Genomic DNA, 10,564 nt, shown 5'->3' with positions numbered 1-10,564 from the left:
GTCATGATCCCAGGGTCCTGGGATCGAGTCCCACATCGGGCTCCCTGCTCGGCAGGAGGCCTGCTTCTCCCTCTCCCACTCCCCCTGCTTGTGTTCCTGCTCTCGCTATCTCTCTCTGTCAAATAAATAAATAAAAAATCTTTAAAAAAAAAATCTATCGAAGTAATTCTTGTATGTAACCAAGCTGAGAACCAATGGTGGACCCTTGCTACAAACTGTAATCCTAAGACTAGCAGCATTAGCTTCACCTGGAAGTTTATTGCATAAGGAGATTCTCAGACCCACTCAATCAGAACATACTTTTAAAACAAATTCCCAGGTGATTCTTTTTTTAAATTTTATTTATTTATTTGAAAGAGAGAGTAAGCACGAACTGGGGGGGTGGGGTGGGGAGAGGGAGAATCAGGCTTCCCCATGGAGCAGGTATCCAGAGGTGGAGCTAGATCCCAAGACCCCAGGATCATGACCTGAGCCAAAGTCAGATGCTTAAATGACTGAGCCACCCAGACGCCCCTCTCCAGGTGATTCTTAGGCATTTTAAAGTTTGAGAGGCATTGATTCAGATGGATTAGTTTCAAATCCTGTCTCTACCACTTATTAGCAATGTGAACTTGAATAAATCACTCAACTTCTTTGTGCCTCAAATTCCTCATTTGGAATAATAAATGGAGAATAATAATGGGATAGTAAGTTAGGGATAATAATAGTACCTACCATCTATAGAGTTGTGAGGATTTCTTATGATATTGCCTTAAAATGTTTAGAACAGTGCCTGACACAGTAAATGCACAACAAATGTTAGGTATTAATCACCTTTTCTTTTAAGCAATACTTCTTGGACTTCTCTCTCCGTCATTTTGATCAGTGATTCTCAGTTGTCTCTTTAGCATGCTGCAGCCACCCCCAGCAGAATCAACTGGTAGATTTAAAAAATGTATGGCTCCCTCAAGTCTCATTTCTGAAGATTCTGATTCAGTAGGTTTAGGGAGGGGTTCCACAGAATGTATATTCTTAAATCTAAATTTTAAAAATTTCTTAAACTTTTAGATCTGAGGTGATCTAATGCTCAAAATCTTTGGATTGGGAATCACTGCTTTAAATGTTGGTGCATTTAAATGCGTACGTTCACAAATTCCATCAATGGCCTGATGACTCTAGCCCAGATTTTTTGCTGAGCTCCACACCAATATATCCAACTGCCCGCTACAACCCCCTACTTGGGTATTCTATGGACATTATAAAATCCCCATGTCCAAAATTCAGCCCTTCATCAAATTTCTCCCCCTCATTTTCTCTGTCAGTCAGTGGTTCCACCATCTGATACTGCAACCACGCCCAGAAAGCTGGCAGTCACTCTTATCCTCTTGAAATTTCCTACCTAGTTAATAATGTCTAACTAGAGGTTTCCTAGCTGGCTCAGTAGGTAGAGCATGCAACTCTTTTTTTTTTGCCTCATTTTTTTTTTTTAAATTTAAATTCTAGTTAGTTGACATACAGTGAATTATGGGTTTCAGGAGTAGAATTCAGTGATTCATCACTTACATACAACAACCAATGCTCATTACAAGTGCCCTCCTTAATACCATCACCCATCCAACCCATCCCCCGCCCACCTCCCTCCATCAACCTTGTTTGTTCTCTATCATTTCTTTTTTATTTCCCCCCTTCCCCTCTGTTCATCTGTTTTGTTTCTTAAATTCTATATATGAGGAAAATCATATGGTATTTGTCTTTGACGTATTTCACCTAGCATAATACATTCTAGCTCCATCCGAGTCATTGCAAATGGCAAGATTTCATTCTTTTTGATGGCTGAGTAATATTCCATCGTATAAATATACCACATCTTCTTTGTCCATTCATCAGTCAATGGACATTTGGGCTCTTTCCATACTTTGGCTATTGTTGATAATGCTGCTATAAACATTAGGGTGCATGTATTCCTATGAATCTGTGTTTTTGTATCATTTGGGTAAATACCTAGTAGTTCTATTGCTGGATTGTTCTATTTTTAACTTTTTGCGTAACCTCCAGAGTGGCTGCACTAGTTTGCATTCTCACCAACAGTGCAAGAGGGTTTTCCTTTCTCTGCATCCTTGCCAACACCTATTGTTTCTTGTGTTGTTGATTTTAGCCATTCTGACAGGTGGAGGTCGTATCTCATCATAGTTTTGATTTGTATTTCCCTGATGATGAGTGATGTTGAGCATCTTTTCATGTGTCTGTTGGCCATCTGTGTATCTTCTTTGGAAAAATGTCTGTTCATGTCTTCTAACCATTTCTTAAGTGGATTATTTGTTTTGGGGGGGTTTGAGTTTAATAAGTTCTTTATAATGGATTTTAGATACTAGCCCTTTATCAGATATGTCATCTGCAACTATCTTCTCCCATTCTGTAGGCTGCCTTTTGGTTTTGTTGTTTCCCTCGCTGTGCAGAAGCTTTTCACCTTGTTCATTTTTTGCTTTTCTTTCCCTTGCCTCTGGCAATGGTTCTAGTAAGAAGTTCTCCTCTAGGATTTTAATGGTTTCTTGTCTCACATTTAAGTCTTTCATCCATTTTGAATGTATTTTTTGTGTATGGTGTAAGAAAGTGGTCCAGTTTCATTCTTCTGCATGTTGCTGTCCAGTTTCCCAACACCATTTGTTGAAGAGACTGTCTTTTTTCCATTGGATATTTTTTCCTGTTTTGTTGAAGATTAGTTGACCATACGGTTGTGGGTCCATTTCTGGGTTTTCTATTCTGTTCCATTGATCTATTTGTTTTTGTGCCAGTACCATACTGTCTTAATGATTACAGCTTTGTAATATAGTTTGAAATCTGGAATCATGATGGCTCCAGGTTTGTTTTTCTTTTTCAGGATTGCTTTGGCTATTCAGGGTCTTTTGTGGTTCCATACAAATTTTAGGATTGTTTGTTCTAGCTTTGTGAAAAATGCTGTTGGGTGTTTTGATAGGGATTCCATTAAATATGTAGATTGCTTTGGGTAGTATAGACATTTTAACAATGTTTGTTCTTCCAATCCATGAGCATGTAATGCTTTTTCATTTCTTTGTGTCCTCTTCAATTTTTTTCATAAGTATTCTATAATTTTCAGAGTACAGATCTTTTACCTCTTTGGTTAGGCTCATTCCTAAGTATCTTACTGTTTTTGGTGCAATTGCAAGCAGGATCGATTCCTTGATTTCTTTTTCTGCTGCTTTGTTATCGGTATATAGAAATGCAACAGATTTCTGTACATTGATTTTATATCCTGCAACTTTGCTGAATTCATGTATTCTAGCAATTTTTTGGTGGAGTCTTTCAGGTTTTCTACATAGAGTATAATGTCATCTGCAAATAGTGAAATCACCTCTTCTAGGAACCCTGCCTTGTTATGTTTTCCTGTAATGCTCTAGGTTTCCCTTAATTACAGTAGTGATTTTCTTGCATTATAAATTGCATACTTAGTTAGGTATACGGGTTCCAGAGTCAGACTGTATAGATCTGGATGCTTGTATCAGTGGTTACTGGCTTCATGACATTGAGTGTGCTACTTAATTTCCATGCTTGGGTCTCCTCTTTGTGAAAAGATTATTTTAGTAGGATTCACCTCTTATTTTGTTTTGAGAATTAAATACTATGACATGTAAAATTCTTAGAACAGTGCCTGGCACAAAGTCAAGTACTTGACAAACATTAGATAGGATTACTATCTCTGCAGATAAACTTAGCTTTTTAGCAGTGGAGCATGTGTTTGTGTTTGTGTTTCTGTTTTGTTGTTTAATCTCTGCACTCTATCCAGTCTCTGGCATATAGTACTCATGGATGACTGTAATTTTTTTACTCATTAAGTCTTTTAACAAATTTTAGTTGACACCTGTCACGCACTTCTAGGCACTAGGGACACATCAGTGAAAAATTAAAAGCCTGTTCTTATAATGTTTACCTGGAGACAAAAAAGCATTAAGTAAACAATGGATAAGCAGTAGTAATATGGAAGGGGGAAAAATGGGGAGGGGTTGGGGGGACAGGAAATGCTAGTGATGGGCAGGGGTTGAGGATAAGAGAAAAGGCAGAGAGGGGTTGCAATTTTTAAGCAGGATAATCAAGAAAGGCTTATGAAGATGATGACATTTCAGCAAAGATCTGAAGTAGATGAAAGATTGAATTATGCAGGTATGAAAGGGCACTCAGCTCACTCAGAGGAGGGAACAATTACACAGACCCTAAGATGGGCTCCTGCTTGGCATGTTTGAGAAAATGCAAGGGCAGTGTTGCTGACGTGTAATAAGTAAGGGAAAGAGTAGGAGAATATGACTTCTGGGTCTTGTCTGCCACTGTAAGGACTTTGTCCTTTGTTGGAGAGCAATGAGAAGGCATTAGAGGGTTCTGAGGAGGAAATATCTGAATTGGGCTTTAACAAGATCACTATGGCCACAAAGTTGAGATTAAAATGAAGCAATGTAGGGAGAGAAGTTAGAAGACTTGTGCAAGAATTTAGGCAAGAGATGATGGTGACATGGACAAGGGTGGTAGTGATGAACTGATAGGATTTACCAAGAGATTATACATAGTGTGTGAAACAAAAAAGAATCAAGGATGCCTCCAAAGATTTTAGCCTAATAAACTGGAAGAAGAGATTGCCTTCAAGTGAGATGGAGAAGACTGAAAATAAGAGGTTCTTTTTTCAGGTTGAGTTGGAGATCAGGATTTGGTTTGCGGATGTAAAGTTTGAGAGGCCAAGTAGATATATGTACATAGATATATGAGTCTAGAGTTCCAGAGGAAGAGGTCTGTACTAGAAATCTAAAGTTGGAAGTTATCTGAGTATAGATGGTATTTAAAACCTTGAAACTGGATGAGATTACCAAGGTAGTGACCACTGAGATATCCAAGATCTGAATCCAAGGGCACCCCAAAATTTAGAAGCCACAGAAATGAGGAGGAACCAGCAAAAGAGACTGAGAAAGTGAGTCCTATAAGGTAGAAAAAAATGTAAAAGTGATATTTTGAAACCAGGTGAAGAAAATATTTAAGTAAGAAGTGATCAACTGTGTCAATTGCTTTAGGTCAACTAATACAAGGATTGAGATATGAAAAATCAGTTTAGTAACATGGAGATCATAGGGTGTTTACAAGGCCATTTACCATGGAAAGGTAGGGGTAAAAGCATGCTTGAGGTAGGTCTGAGAGAGACTGGGAGAACAGGAATTGGAGACAGAAGTATAGACAGTTTTTTCAAGGAGTTTTGCCATAAATGAGTCAATAAATGCGGATGTGGGTGTCAAGAGAAGTTTTATAGGGTCTATTGTTGTTAAAGGTATGAGAATTTATCTCATTTGTAAACTGAGGGGAATTTTTTCAACAATGAAGGGAAACCAAGGATGTGGGAAAGAGTGGGTAGAACTGCTGAGGAAATATCCTTGAGCAAATAAGAGAAGATAGGATCTACTTCACAAGTGTAGGGCTGGTCTTGGATGGGAGCCCAGGCAGAAGATCCTAGTAGTAATAGGAGAAAAGACATAATATATGGACACAAATGCAGGTAAGCAGGCAGATGTTGTGATGAGCCTGTGGTTTCTAATTACATCTATTCAGACCTTTTCAAGAAATACCAGAGCACTTTTCTATTACATATATAAATCACTTTTTAAAAAACATTTTATTTGTGAGAGACAGATAGCAAGAGAGAGCACGAGCTGGGGGGAGAGGGAGAAGCCGGTTCCCTACTGAGCAGGGAGCCCAACGCGGGGCTCTATCCCAGGACCCTAGGATCACTAACTGAGCCGAAGGCAGATGCTCAACCAACTGAGCCACACAAGTGCCCCTATAAGTCACTTAAGTTAAATAACTAAGCATTCTTTTTTTTTTTTTTTAAAGATTTTTATGTATTTGAGAGAGAGAGAGCATGAGAGCGGGGAGGATCAGAGGGAGAAGCAGACTCCAGGATCATGACCTGAGCAGAAGGCAGTCGCTTAACCAACTGAGCCACCCAGGCACCCATAACTAAGCATTCTTAAAAGAGCCTAGTATGTATGACACTGTTGATTTGAACATGGAGGGGTTCCCCTTTCTTGCAAGGAACAGTATTGTGGGTGAAGTGAGGAATTAATTGTGATGTAGTGTTATCAAAAAGGCATATGAAAATACTGCAGGAGCTAATACTGAGAAAAACACTGAATAGAATTTTCAAGAGTATATAGGCATGCAGCTAGGGCTAATTTCCTATGGTTTAATATTCTGGGTCAGTAAGCTTTTAAAGTTCTATGATATAACATTGTAAGAATGTGACAATTCTCATTTCCTGCAGACACATAAGTAAATACTGTGTTTGTCTTTTGGTCAATTTGAAGCTGATATAGGGAAACTGGCCTGAAGTTGATAATACTTTAGATTTCTAGCCTACAAACTTCTGACATCTAGATACCAAATTGCTTCCATCTCAGAAAGTACTTGGCTCTTGAATCAATCTTTCTCTTTCCTTCTTTTGGGTTTTTTCCTTTTTTTTTTTTAATGAAAATATTCCACCTCTATTATCCTCTCCAGTCAGAAGTTCTTTGAAATGATGCTGTTGGCCTTGGCCAGCAGGAGGATGGAGTCATTTGATTCATCATCCTGTGAATGGCCCCACAGATAGCATAGGCTTTAAATTGGCTGTTGAACCTGCATGTCACCTTGTCGACTTTGGTCTCGTTCATCTGGATGGATACGTGGTCCTTGGCGAGGCTGATGCCATTGCTGAGGGAGCACTTCGGCAGCACATACAGTTCCACCAACTCATCAGAGTTGTTCTGCATGTTCAGAGTGCCCCCGCTCCTACTGCCACGAGCATGAGCGCAAACTCTTGAATCAGTTTTAAAAACATTTTTCCCCCATGTATACTTTTTCTTAAGAGGAACTCATGAATAATTAAATATTTACAGTTGGTTTAAATTTTAAACATTTGGTGGGAGTTTAAAAAATATATGTTATTTTAGGGGCACCTGGGTGGCTCAGTCATTAGGTGTCTGCCTTAGGCCAGGTCATGATCCCAGGGTTCTGGGATTGAGCCCCACGTCGGGCTCCCTGCTCCGCGGGAAGGCTGCTTCTCCCTCTCCCACTCCCCCTGCTTGTGCTCCCTCTCTCGCTGTGTCTCTCTCTGTCAAATAAATAAATCTTAAAATATATATATATGTTATTTTAAATTTTCAGAGAACAAAATTTTAAGACCCTAGGAGTTATTATAAAATGAATTATTCTTTTTTTTCCAGTCTCATAAAAAATAACTTCAAAACTGAGAGTGCCATGTAGGACCCAGCTGCAGAAATTCAAAATCAGCTACATGCAGCTGCATTCTGGTTCCCCTAATTCATCTAACAGCTTCTAGTGGGTTCTGTAAGTGACATTAGAAAAGGCACAGCAGATGTGCAAGATGGCTCCTGAAATCTAAAGTGGGACAGAGTGTACTCTGATTGATTGACAGCATGAGGAGCACCATGAGCAAGGGTCGTCTCCTGTGGAGGATCCCCCCTCCCTCTTCCTGCTTCTGCCTACAAATGAAACTTTCATACAAGACAAGCAGGGGATGTAAGTAAGTCAGTCTTTCTCTTCAAATATGCATTGTAGTGAAAAGATTCTCAGCAAAAGAGAGTCACTTAGATGTGGAAAAAATTCTTCTTTAACTTCTGACAAAGAGTTGACTCTGCATAGTTTTAACAAAGTAGACGAATATATGTTTGAATGCGAAACTCAGGATACTGGAGATAGAGCTGAGATTAATGAAAAGAACAAAGAAATAATGTAACTGGGATTTATTAGCCCTCAAACAACATTGATTAGAACTGAAATATTTCATCATTAGAAGCCCAATATTGCCCTAATAATAAAGTGTTTGTTTTAAATTTTAATTAGAAGGCTGGACAAAGTATTTGAGGTTGTTAACCAGGAATTCATAGTCTAGGCTGTATCACCTGTACGCTTACTCTTCAAATTCTAGTACCTTAAGTCCTCAAGAAAAGGGAAAAACACCTCATTAATTGCATGTGAACTAAATGCTGGACCCAGGGCTAGGTGCTTCTTATAACTTTATGTGGTTTAGGATCTCAGAGATGTTAACTAACTTTTCTTAGATTCATATTAATATAGAAACATAAACCCCTAATTTTACTGATGCTTTTCTTCATCTCTTCTGCTGTAAAATGGAAACCAAGTATAAAATGTACCCCAGGAAAATATGTCTAAGCATAAATTCAGATGCATGCTAGGATCCTGAGTTTCCTTCAAACCAGCTCTAGAAGAAATTCACACAGTCATAAATACAAGATTTCTCTGTAGAAGAAAGTCAGGAATGGTAAGGTGTTTGCAAAGAAGAGCTGGGGGTAAATTGTCTTGAAACTTTTGCCTACAACATTTGCCTAAAACTATGCTTATTTGGAATCATCTGCCAAATATGCCAGTGAATTCATATCCCCTGGGAAGCCTGGCTTTCAGAGGGTCTTCAAGTGCTGTACTGTGATAAAAATCTGAAAACTAGAGCGGACCTTACATGTGATTAAATCTAGACTTCACTCCTGAGGCTTGTGAACTAAACTGGGTACTAACAATGTAAGCAGCAATTACCTGGTAACCTCCTTTTACTCTTAAGTATCACTTCTTCTGCCCTTATAAAACCCTCAGATTCCTACTCCAATGGCTAGCCTGTAGCTCTGAACCTGCAGCAACCCCAAACTGTTATCCTTCCTTTCATTTCCCATCACCTCTATTTTAATGATGACAAAGTCTTTTGTGGTATTGGTGCAAATCCATCAAATATGAAACATTTACATTCCACTATCTGGTCAACATCATATTCTTCTTGCTCTCCCACACAGATAATTTTATGTACAACTGTGCTTTGACAACATGGTGACTGCCAGGTCTTTGAGAATCCTGACTTTATACCTATCTGTCTTCACTTTCCCCTACTTTGATTCCATTGCCCATCATTTCAGATATTCTCTTGCCAATATCCTCAACTTACTTGTCTTTCCATCACAAACATATAAACTGGTATTTTGTACCTTTCATTACTTTTTTCCTCCCTGTTTCAAAGGATGGGTCAGTCCTTCTCCCATTTATACTAATCCATCTCTATTCACTCTCCTCTCTCAGAAATTCTATACATGTCCCAACTTTTTTTACATCATGGAAAGCACAGAAAAATGACAATATTTGTGCTATTCACTAGAATAAACTGAAGGGGACTGAGGAATCTATACTGGGCTTCTATATATATATATATATATATAGGATATATATACACACACACACACCCCTATTTATATGTTTATTTATGGTATAATTGTGATAAAAAAGAAAATACAAAATACAAGGGAAGAGAATAAAACCAAATACTGACTCTATTTGAATAAATACTGAATTGTATAAAACCTCCAAATATATCTTTTAAACTTGAACTTGCTTCTCTAAATGTAATTTTTAAATAGATTTAAATTTGAAATGGCCACACAAATTTTCTTTTTAATGATTATCTCTTTGAATTCTTTTAAGTTTATGTACTCATTTTTAAGTAATATCTACACCCACCATGGGACTCAAACTCACGACCCTGAGATCAAGAGTTGCATGCTCTTCCGACTGAGCCAGACAAGTGCCTCCCCTTTAAGTTTATTTATTTACTTATTTTATTTTTTAAAGATTATTTATTTACTTGAGAGAGAGAGAGAGCGCCTGCAAGTGAGCACAGGGGGAAGGGGCAGGGAGAGAAGCAGACTCCCCACTGAGCAGGGAGCCCAATGCAGGGCTAGATCCCAGGACTCTGAGATCATGACCCGAGCCGAAGGCAGATGCTTAGCTGACTGAGCCACCCAGGTGCCCCTATTTACTTATTTATTTTTAAGTAATGAATTCTTAACAGTTCTCACTGATGAGAAATTTTGAATGTAATAACCTTTCAATGCTCACAACTTAAATTTTATCTAAAGACTCTTAACAGTTTTCTTATCTTCCGTTAACAAATGTAACACAGAAATGTCCTGTGATAATCCAAGTGAATTTTGAATCCAAATGAACTTTTAGATTTTAAATATACCAAAATAACAATGAGCTCTAATTTGCATTGTTTGAACAGTCCACCTGCAGCTGACCTGGACATCACAAAAAGCATATATCAACTACAAAAGGCCAGACATGTTGAATTAATTTGAAGACTGAGATTTGAGGCTGCTCTCTGGGGCTATTCCATGAAACTACACGCACCAGAAGCCCCTGTCCTGTCTCCTTGGGTCTCCACCCTGCTAGCTGCACCTCAGGATGCCTGCCATGCTCCCTGGGCATTGAGAACATAAATATCTCTGGCACCCCAAGAGCTCCTTGTCCCCAGTGGGCAGCAATGTGCCCTTTGACTAAATTTTCTACCATTTAGGATGAAGAGCTGAATGTTGCCCACCATTCTCATCATCTGTGGAGTACACAGGGATGCCATTAGACTTTATTCCATACTAGGTACCCTCAGAGGACCTTAAAGAAGGTTGCTCAGCTCTGCTTGCAGCTCAGATATCCCAAAGACTGAGTGGATCAATAGCTTGTGGCACACCTATAGCATATT

The 10,564-nt window shown here is 38.7% G+C and overlaps 1 pseudogene; it reads right to left on the bottom strand.

The window, feature by feature from the left end:
* Window positions 1-206: 206 nt before the first annotated feature.
* On the bottom strand, window positions 207-9,229 carry LOC145720198 (small ribosomal subunit protein eS21 pseudogene; annotated as a pseudogene).
* Between the last annotated feature and the right edge of the window lie 1,335 nt (window positions 9,230-10,564).

Source organism: Leptonychotes weddellii, chromosome 2 (assembly GCF_054177405.1).
Source record: "Leptonychotes weddellii isolate Sample4059 chromosome 2, ASM5417740v2, whole genome shotgun sequence".
In the NCBI taxonomy this organism is placed as follows: Eukaryota; Metazoa; Chordata; class Mammalia; order Carnivora; family Phocidae; genus Leptonychotes; species Leptonychotes weddellii.
Note: the sequence above shows the minus strand (reverse complement) of the source record. Positions and strands in the feature narration are given on the sequence as shown.